Here is an 11144-nt window from a genome sequence, read left to right on the forward strand (position 1 = left end):
TAATTGACCCCCCATAAACGTAACAGACATATACCAGGAGCTGTGCCAGGCCCGCCACATCTGTTGACTCATCCAGCTGTAAAGCATAGAATTCACTGGCTTGTATGCGAAGCAGTAATTGTTTCAAAACATGTTTCAAAACATCTCCTGATGGAGGCATTGTCTGTATAGTTTTTTTGGCTTTTTCCCCCAGCATTGTCTCAGCCATATCTGCACGAAGAATTAAGTCCTCCACAATGGTATGGGGCTTGCCTGTCCTAGCCACTTGGTAGCTCACCATATAAGATGCTTTTAGCCCCTTCTTATTAATGGTATCTGTTGCTTTGATACACGTCTTACTACTTGAAAGTCATCTTAATTCTCGCTCAAAAAACTCCTGTGGCTTATTTTTCAAATTGGCATGTTTTGTTTCTAAATGTCTGTGCAAGAGTGAAGGTTTCATTGAGTTGTGAGATAGTACTTTTGCACATATAACACACTGTGGCTGAGGAAAGGCACTACTCCAGTAACAATGTACGCTGAGAGTCGGGAAGCAAGTTCAGGGAGTGAATACATTTAATTAATAAATGAACACGAACAAAACAAAAACACGCACAGCACACCGACATGAAACAGATACAAAAACCATAATGCCTGGGGAAGGAACCAAAGGGAGTGACATAAATAGGGCAGGTAATCAAGGAGGTGATGGAGTCCAGGTGAGTGTCAATAAGCGCTGGTATGCGTGACGATGGTGACAGGTGTGTGTAAAAATCAGTAGTCTGTCAGAGAGGGAGTATATGTGACAACTCCCAATATAAGTGAAACCCAAATGTAAGTAAAAAATAAAATTGAAATACCATATTTATGTAAGTATTCAGAACCTTATCTCAGTATTTTCTTGAAGCATATTTGGCAGCGATTACAGCCTCGAGTCTTCCTGGGTATGATGCTACAAGCTTGGCACACATGTATTCGGGGAGTTTCTCCCATTCTTCTCTGCAGATCCTCTCATGCTCTGTCAGGTTGGATGGGGAGCATTGCTGCACAGCTATTTTCAGGTCTCTCCAGAGATGTTCGATCAGGTTCATGTTCCGGCTCTGGCTGGACCACTCAAGGACATTCAGAGACTTGTCCCGAAGCCATTCGTGTGTTGTCTTGACTATGTGCTTAGGATTGTTGTCCTGTTGGAAGGTGAACCTTCGCCCCGGTCTGATGTCCTGAGCGCTCTGGAGCAGGCTTTCATCAAGAATCTCTCTGTACTTTGTTCTGTTCATCTTTGCCTTGATCCTGACTAGTCTCCCAGTCCCTACATCCCCACATCATGATGCTGCCATCACCATGCTTCCCCATAGGGATGGTGCCAGGTTTCCTCCAGAATTGACAGTTGGCGTTTCATCAGACCAGATAATCTTGTTTCTCATGGTCTGAGAGTCTTTAGGCACCCTTTGGCAAACTCCAAGCGGGCTGTGATGTGCCTTTTAATGAGGAGTGGCTTCCGTCTGGCCACTCAATTTGTAGAAACATCTCAAGGATGATCAATGGAAACAGGATGCACCTGAGCTCAATTTCAAGTCTCATAGCAAAGGGTCTGAAAACGTATAGTGGTTTGCGAAAGTATTTACCCCCTTGGCAATTTTCCTATTTTGTTGCCTTGGAACTAAAATAATTTTTTGGGGGGGGTTGTATCATTTGATTTACATAACATGCCTACCACTTTGAAGATGCAAAATATTTTTTATTGTGAAACAAACAAATAAGACAAAAAAACAGAATACTTGAGTGTGCATAACTATTCACCCCCCAAAGTCAATACTTTTTAGAGCCACCTTTTGCAGCAATTACAGCTGCAAGTCTCTTGGGGTATGTCTCTATAAGCTTGGCACATCTAGCCACTACCCATTTCTCAAGGCAAAACTGCTCCAGCTCCTTCAAGTTGGATTGGTTCCACTGGTGTACAGCAATCTTTAAGTCATACCACAGATTCTCAATTTAATTGAGGTCTGGGCTTTGACTAGGCCATTCCAAGACATTTAATTGTTTCCCCTTAAACCGCTCAAGTGTTGCTTTAGCAGTATGCTTAGGGTCATTGTCCTGCTGGAAGGTGAAACTCCATCCCAGTCTCAAATCTCTGGAAGACTGAAACAGGTTTCCCTCAAGCATTTCCATGTATTTAGCGCAATCCATCAATTCTGACCAGTTTCCCAGTCCCTGCCGATGAAACATACCCACAGCATGATGCTGCCACCACCATGCTTCACTGTGGGGAGTGGTGTTATCGGGGTGATGAGAGGTGTTGGGTTTGTGCCAGACATAGAGTTTTCCTTGATGCCAAAAAGCTCAGTTTGAGTCTCATCTGATCAGAGCACCTTCTTCCATATGTTTGGGGAGTCTCCCAAATGCTTTTTGGTTGTTTGCTTATTTTATTCTTTAAGCATTTACTCTGTGGAGTGTGCCGCTTAAAGTGGTTCTATGTACAGATACTCCAATCTCCGCTGTGGAGCTTTGCAACTCCTTCAGGGTTATCTTTGGTCTCTTTGTTGCCTCTCTGATTAATGCCCTCCTTGCCTGGTCTGTGAGTATTGGTGGGCGGCCCTCTCTTGGCAGGTTTGTTGTGGTGCCATATTTTTTCCATTTTTTAATCATGTATTTAACGGTGCTCCGTGTGATGTTCAAAGTTTCTAATATTTTATATTAAAACCTGTTGGGGATAGGGGGCAGTATTTGCACGGCCGGATTATAAACATACCCGATTTAATCTGGTTACTACTCCTGCCCAGTAACTAGAATTGGATAGAAAACACTCTAAAGTTTCTAAAACTGTGTGAATGGTGTCTGTGAGTATAACAGAACTCATATGGCAGTCAAAACCCTGAGACAAATCCTACCAGGAAATGGAAATCTGATGTGTGGAATCACTTAAAACCTTTGCCATTGAAACACACAGGGACTTATTAATCATTTAGCACTTCCTAAGGCTTCCACTAGATGTCGACAGTCTTTACAAAGTGGTTTGAGTCTTCTATGGTAGAAACTGACCCAAAGAGAGGCTTGGGAAGTTGGTCACAGGGGGAGGGCTATTACTACTATGATGCGGGCGCCCATGGGAAACCTTTTGTTCCGAAACGTTTAGTAAGACAATGCAATCGTCCGCCTTGAATATTATTGAAGCTCTGGTTGAAAAAGGCCCTAAAGATTTATGTTATACAACGTTTGACATGTTTGAACGAACGTAAATATATATTTTTTGCACATTCATGACGACAAGTCCCGCACGCTTCAGTACATTATGAGTAGCCTTCGGAACGCGCTAACAAGAAGGAACTATTGGGACATAAATTATTTACTTTTTCAAACAAAACTACATTTGTTGTGGACCTGGGATTCCTGGAAGTGCCTTCTGATGAAGATAATCAAAGGTAAGGGAATATTTACAATAGTATTTTTGATTTTAGATGGTTCCAAGATGGCGCTAACATGTATCGCCTAGCCTATTTTTCTGAGCATACCACGTCGTTTATTGCAAAGTGTGATTTCCCAGTAAAGTTATTTTTAAATCTGGCAATGCGGTTGAATTCACGAGATGTTAATCTATAATTCCTTGAATGACAATATAAAATTTGAACAATGTTTTCGAATAGTAATTTTGTAAATTGTAGCGCTGATTCACCGGAAGCATTTGAGGGAAAATATTTTCTGAACGTCACGCGCTGATGTAAAATGCTGTTTTTATATATAAATATGAACTTTATCGAACAAAAAATGCATGTATTGTGTAACATGATGTCCTAGGAGTGTCATCTGATGAAGATTGTCAAAGGTTAGTGCTGCATTTAGCTGTGTTTTGGGTATTTGTGATGCATCTAGTTGCTTTGAAAATGGCAGTGTGATTTCTTTTTGTCAGGGTACTCTCCTAACATAATCTAATGTTTTGCTTTTGCTGTAAAGCCTTTTTGAAATCGGACAACGTGTTTCGATTCAGGAGAGGTGTATCTATAAAATGGTGTAAAATAGTCATATGTTTGAGAAATTGAAGTTATAGCATTTATGAGGTTTTGTATTTCGCGCGACGCGATTCCACTGGCTGTTGACTAGGGTGGGACGCAAACGTCCCACCTTGCCCAGACAGGTTAACCCAACCCTGATCTGTACTTCTCCACAACTTTGTCCCTGACCTGTTTGGAGAGCTCATTGGTCTTCATGGCGCCGCTTGCTTGGTGGAGTTGCAGATTCTCGGGCCTTTCAGAACAGGTGTAAAAATACTGAGATCATGTGACAGATCATGTGACACTTTAATTGCACACAGGTGGACTTTTTTTTACCCCAAAGCCATAAGACTCCTGAACAGGTAACCAAGTGGTTACCCGGACTATTTGCATTGTGGGCCCCCCAACCCCTCTTTTACGCTGCTGCTACTCTCTGTTTATCATATATGCATAGTCACTTTAACTATACATTCATGTACATACTGCCTCAATTGGCCCGACCAACCAGTGCTCCCTCACATTGGCTAACCGGGCTATCTGCATTGTGTCCCACCACCCGCCAACCCCTCTTTTTACGCTACTGCTACTCTCTGTTCATCATATATGCATAGTCACTTTAACCATACCTACATGTACATACTACCTCAATAAGCCTGACTAACCGATGTCTGTATATAGCCTTGCTACAGTTATTTTCAAATGTCTTTTTACTGTTGTTTTATTTCTTTACTTTACTTTACTTTACTTTACACACACACACACACACACACACACACACACACACACACACACACACACACACACACACACACACACACACACACACACACACACACACCTTTTTTTCGCACTATTGGTTAGAGCCTGTAAGTAAGCATTTCACTGTAAGGTTGTATTCGGCACACGTGACAAATAAACTTTGATTTGATATTTAACAAATTATGTGACTTCTGAAGGTAATTCGTTTCACCAGATCTTATTTAGGGGCTTCATATCAAAGAGGGTGCACGCACCACTTTTCTGTTTACATTTTTATTATTTTATTTTTAAACAAGTAATTTTTTACATTTCACTTCACCAATTTAGACTATTTTGTGTATGTCCATTACATGAAATCCAAATAAAAATCAATTTAAATTACAGGTTGTAATGCAACCTGAAAAACACGAAGGGGGATGAATACTTTTGCAAGGCACTGTATTGTATGTAAATAAGGTATTTCTGTTTTTTTATTTAATACATTTGCAAACATTTCTAAAAAGCTGTTTTAACTTTGTCATTATGGGGTATTGTGTGTAGATTGCTGATGAAAAACAAATTTCATCAATTTTAGAATAATGCTGTAACGTAACAAAATGTGGAAAAAGTCAAGGGGTCTGAATACTTTTAGAAGGCACTGTATACAGTATATAAACAATATCTAAAGAAGTCCACATACTCTCTCATTGGACACTAGTGTGTGTACTGTCTGTGGTAAAATGTAAATGTGTGTGTGTACAGTTCCTTCAGAAAGTATTCAAACCCCTTGACTTTTTACACAATGTGTTGTTTTACAGCCTGAATTTAAAGTGGATTAAATTGAGATTGTGTCACTGGCTCACAAACAATACCCCATAATGTCAAAGTGGAATTATGTGTGGAGAAATGTTTACAAATTAATACAAAATCAAAAGCTGAAATGTCTTGAGTCAATAAGTATTTAACCCTTTGTTATGGCAAACCTAAATAAGTTCAGGAGTAAAAATATGCTTAACAAGTCACATATTAAGTTGCATGTGCAATAACACTGTGTGCAATAATAGTGTGTGATTTTTGAATGACTACTTCATCTCTTTACCCCACACATAGAATTATCTGAAAGGTCCCTCAGTTGAGCAGTGAATTTCAAACACAGATTCAACCACAAAGACCAGGGAGGATTTCCAATGCCTCGCAAAGAAGGGCGCCTATTGGTTGACAAAAAAACACAAACATTGCATATCCCTTTGAGGATGGTGAAGTTATTAATTACACTTTGGATGGTGTATCAATACACCCAGTCACTACAAATATACAAGCGTCCTTCCAAACGCAGTTGCCAGAGAGGAAGGAAATCGCTCAGGAATTTCACCATGAGGCCAATGGTGACTTTAAAACAGTTACAGAGTTTAATGGCTGTGATAGGAGAAAACTGGGTATGAATCACCAACATTGTAGTTACTCCACAATACTAACTTAATTGACAGAGTGAAAAGAAGGAAGCCTTTACAGAATAAAAAATATTCCAAAACATGTGTCCTGTTTGCAATAAGGCACTAAAGTAAAACTGCAAAAAAGGTGTCAAAGAAATTCTATTTATGTCCTGAATACAAAGTGTTATGTTTGGGGCAAATCCAACACAACACATCTCGGAGTACCACTCAATGTTTTTGAGCATGTTGGTGGCAGCATCATGTTATGGGTATGTGTAATAATGTGTAAATATTATACAATCCAGGTGTGCAAAGTGCTTAGTGTCAGTGTGTGGGTAGAGTCTAGTGAGTGTGCATAGAACCAGTGCAAGGGAGTCAGTGTAAAACAATGAAGTAATAAACAGGGTCAATGTAAATTGTCTGGGTAGCCATTTGATTAACTGTTCAGCAGTCTTATAATTTTTACATTTACATTTTAGTATTTTAGCAGACACTCTTATCCAGAGCAACTTACAGTTGTGAGTGCATACATGTTCATACTTTTTTTGATTCCAGTTCTTATGGCTTGGGGCTAGAAACTGTTCAGGTGCCTTTTAGATTTGGCACTTCGGTACCGTTTGCTGTGCAGTAGCAGAGGGAACACTCTATGAATTGGGTGACTGGAGTCTTTGACATTTTTTAGGGCCTTACTCTGACACCGCCTGGTGTAGAAGTCCTGGATGGCAGGGTGTTCGACCCCAGTGATGTAGTGGGCCGTACACACTACCCTATGTCTTGGAATGACCTAGTCAAAGCTTAGACCTGAATCCAATTGAGAATCTGTGGTATGACTTAAAGATTACTGGTACACCTGTCACGACTTCCGCCGAAGTCGGTTCCTCTCCTTGTTTGGGCTGCGCTCGGCGTTCGACGTCGCCGGTCTTCTAGCCATCGCCAATCCACTTTTCATTTTCCATTGGTTTTGTCTTTGTTTCCCACACACCTGGTTTTCATTTCCCAATTAATTAATGTATTTAACCCTCTGTTTCCCCCATGGCTTTGTGTGTGATTGTTTATTGTTAAGGTCGGTACGTTTCCGGCTGTTTTTTTCCGGGTGCTGTTTTCACCCGTGTTATGTGGCAACCGTTATTGTTCGCACATTGGTATTGTTACTTTGTGCTGTTTTCTCAAGGAAAGTGCGTTGTTCACTCATCTCTGCTCTCCTTCATGCACCAGCTACACCCACCACCTGACAACACCATTGGAACCCATCCAATTGAAGAGCTGGAGCAGTTTTGCCTTGAAGAATGGGTAAAAATCCCAGTGGCTAGATGTGCCAAGCTTATAGAGACATACCCCAAGAGACTTGCAGCTGTAATTGCTTCAAAAGGTGGCTCTACAAAGTATTGACTTTGGGGGGTGAATAGTTATGCACGCTCAAGTATTCTGTTTTTTTGTCTTATTTCTTGTTTGTTTCACCAAAAATATTTTGCATCTTCAAAGTGGTTGGCATGTAGTATAAATCATATGATAAAAACCTCCCAAAAATCAATTTTAATTCCAGGTTGTAAAGCAACAAAATAGGAAAAATGCCAAGTGGGGTGAATACTTTCACAAGCCACTGTACATGTAGGTAGAGTTAAAGTGACTATGCATAAATAAAAAACAGAGAGTAGCAGCAGCATAAAAGAGGGAGGGGGACAATGCAAATAGTCTGGGTAGTCATTTGATTAGCTGTTCAGGAGTCTTATGGCTTGGCGGTAGAAGCTGTTAAGAAGTCTTTTGGACCAAGACTTGGCCCTCCAGTCCCACTTGGCGTTGTTGGTCAATTTCTTTAACAAATGATCAGGTCTATATAATTATCAAACATATATTAGTAATAGAAAGGAAACATACTCTTTGTTTAAGTATTAAAATGATCCTTTAGTAATACAATTGTAGGCATAAATTGGTACAGAGTACAGTATATGATAGCTCTCCCCAGGTTCTGCAAAAAGTCTAAGACATCCTATAACTCATATAGCTTCTCCCAGTCCTCCTTGTGTGAGTTTCCCTGGCAACAACATTTGAATAAATCTAACATTCCCCTGTCAGCAGCAACCATCGTATCAGCAATTAAAAGCTCAGAAGTGGGGTTGACCGAATCTTGACCTTTCATCACAAGAATAGGGTCATAACAAGGTGAACGAGTCCAAGCATCTTCTGACAGGTGGCTGTTTTCATCAGGCCTGCGGCAGCCTTGTGTTCTCAGAAAACCAGTCGTATTCTGAAAACCTCAGATAGCCAGGTGGGGCCCAGACAGGAGGAGTATGTATGAACGTAGGCGGTTTCCGCCTTCTGATAATGTCTGAAGGGCACAACACTCAAAACAGGTGTTAATACACACGCAGAGGTCTCCTAGAAGAGGAGACCTGACAGTTTATCATAACACAATTTATTAACCCTTTAAAGGTATGAGGCCTTGGTTTAACCCTCTTCGGCGTGCGGTAGTAGAGAGAACAGTCTATGACTGGGGTGGCTGGAGTCTTTGACAATTTTTAGGGCCTTCCTCTGACACCGCCTGCTATAGATGGAGGGAAGCCCCAGTGATGTACTGGGCTGTACGCACTACCCTCTGTAGTGCCTTGCGGTCAGAGGCCAAGCAGTTGCCATACCAGGCAGTGATGCAACCAGTCAGGATGGTCTCAATGGTGCAGATGTAGAACTTTTTGAGGATCTGAGGACCCATGCCAAATCTTTTCAGCCTCCTGAGGGGAATAGGCTTTGTTGTGCCCTCTTCACGACAGTCTTGGTGTGTTTGGACCATGATCGTTTGTTGGTGAGGTGGACACCAAGGAACATGAAGCTCTGAACCTGCTCCACTGCAGCCCAGTCCATGAGAAGGGGGCTTGCTCGGTCCTACTTTTCCTGTAGTCCACAATCATCTCCTTTGTCTTGATCACGTTGAGGGTGAGGTTGTTGTCCTGACACCACATGGCCAGGTCTCTGACCTCCTTCCTATAGGCTGTCTCATCATTGTCAGTGATCAGGCCTACCACTGTTGTGTCATCGGCAAACTTAATGATGGTGTTGGAGCCGTGCCTGGGCATGCAGTCATGAGTGAACAGGGAGTACAGGAGGGGACTGAGCATGCACCCCTGAGGGACCCCCATGTTGAGGATCAGTGTGGCAGATGTGTTGTTACCTACCCTTACCAACCACACTTTCATGGGACACATTAGCTTGTTAACGTTAGCATTCTACATCTAGCTACATATTCAACTTCCATCCTCTCAGGCAGGGGAACATCAGTGATCCAGAACAGCCGTTGCTCTCATGCATGGTTTAGTGTTGCTTGCCTCGAAGCGAGCATAGAAGGCATTTAGCTCGTCTAGTAGGCTCGCGTCACTGGGCAGCTCTCGGGTCGGTTTCCCTTTGTAATAGTGATAGTTTGCATACCCTGCCACATCCGCCGAGCGTCAGAGCGGTGTAGTAGGATTCGATCTCATTCTTGTTTTGACAATTTGCCTGTTTGATGGTTTGTTGGAGGGCATAGCGGGATTTTTTTCATAAGCTTCTGGATTAGTGTCCTGCTCCTTGAAAGTGTCAGCTCTAGCCTTTAGCTCAATGCAGATGTTGCCTGTAATCCATGGCTTCTGTTGGGATATGTATGTATGGTCACTGTGGAGATAACGTCGTGGGATGTGGCAAACTCCTAAATGTCATCAGATGAATCCTGGAACTAATGCCAGTCTGTGCTAGCGAAACAGTCCTGTAAATTAGCATCGGCTTCATCAAGACCACTTCCCTATTGAGCACGTCACTGGTACTTCCAGGAATCAGGAGGATAGAGTTCTGGTCCAATTTTCCAAATGGAGGGTCGGGTGAAAGCTTTGTATGCGTCTCTGTGTGTGTAGTAAAGGTGATCCAGAGTTTTTATCCTTCTAGTTGCACAGGTGACAAGCTGGTAGAAATGAGGTTAAACGGATTTCACTTTGTCATTAAGGGTTATTGAGTGTAGATGGGTGAGAAAAATAAATGTTGAATTCAGGCTGTAACACAACAAAATGTGGAATAAGTCAAGGGGTATGAATACTTTCTGAAGACTCTGTATATACATGTGCTTGTGAGAGAGGGCAGAAAGAGGGACAATGCTATAGCATGCCTCACTCTCCATTGACTTGCATTGGATTTGCTTGCACCAGGGATGGACTTTAATGGGGGTGGGGGTCACAGAAAATCTGAACTCATCATGAGGGTCCGCAGTTGCTCGCAGGTCTGCGTACCCACATCTGACATTGGTTAGTTGACCGACTATCAGTGACTGACATAACAAGAGAAAAACTGCTGATGCACAACCAAATGTTTTAATTGCAACTTGTGTATTCTGCTATTCTAATTTGTAAGAGTAAGTTGACACCGCGACTGAGTTATTATTTAAAAAAATGTTTTATTGATCCGAGTGCCTTCAAAAGGGGCGGCAGGTTGCCTAGTGGTTAGAGCGTTGGGCCAGTAACCGAAAGGTTGCTTGATCAAATGCCCTGGCTGACAAGGTCAAAATCTGTTGTTCTCCTCCTGAACAAGGGAGTTAACCCACTGTTCCCTGGTATGCCGTCATTGTAAATAAGAATTTGTCCTTAACTGACCTTCCAAGTTAAGTAAAGGTTAAATTTAATTAAAAAACTTTTTTTAAATGTGCGTCCGTGGGCTGCAGTGGCCCATCCCTGTCTTATACTGTATATTATAAACTGGGTGGTTCAAGCCCTGAATGCTGATTGGCTGACAGCCGTGGTATACCATGGGTATGACAAAACATTTATTTTTACTGCTCTAATTACATTGGTAACCAGTTTATAATAGCAATAAGGCACCTCGGGGGTTTGTGGTATATGGTCAATATACCACAGCTAAGGGCTGTATCCAGGCACAAGAGTTTAAGAACAGCCCTTAGCCGTAGTACCACACCCCCTCGTGCCTTATTGCTTAAATATACTCTAGGAGTGTGAGTGTGTGTGGAATACTTTAGATAGCCGCAATTTGTCGGGCATGA

The 11144-nt window shown here is 41.9% G+C and overlaps 1 pseudogene; it reads left to right on the forward strand.

Annotated features, from left to right (window-relative positions):
- The window catches only part of LOC106608842 (uncharacterized), a 70762-nt pseudogene that overhangs the window by 16726 nt on the left and 42892 nt on the right, over window positions 1-11144 (forward strand).

The sequence above is a fragment of the Salmo salar genome, chromosome ssa07 (assembly GCF_905237065.1).
Source record: "Salmo salar chromosome ssa07, Ssal_v3.1, whole genome shotgun sequence".
Classification (NCBI taxonomy): domain Eukaryota; kingdom Metazoa; phylum Chordata; class Actinopteri; order Salmoniformes; family Salmonidae; genus Salmo; species Salmo salar.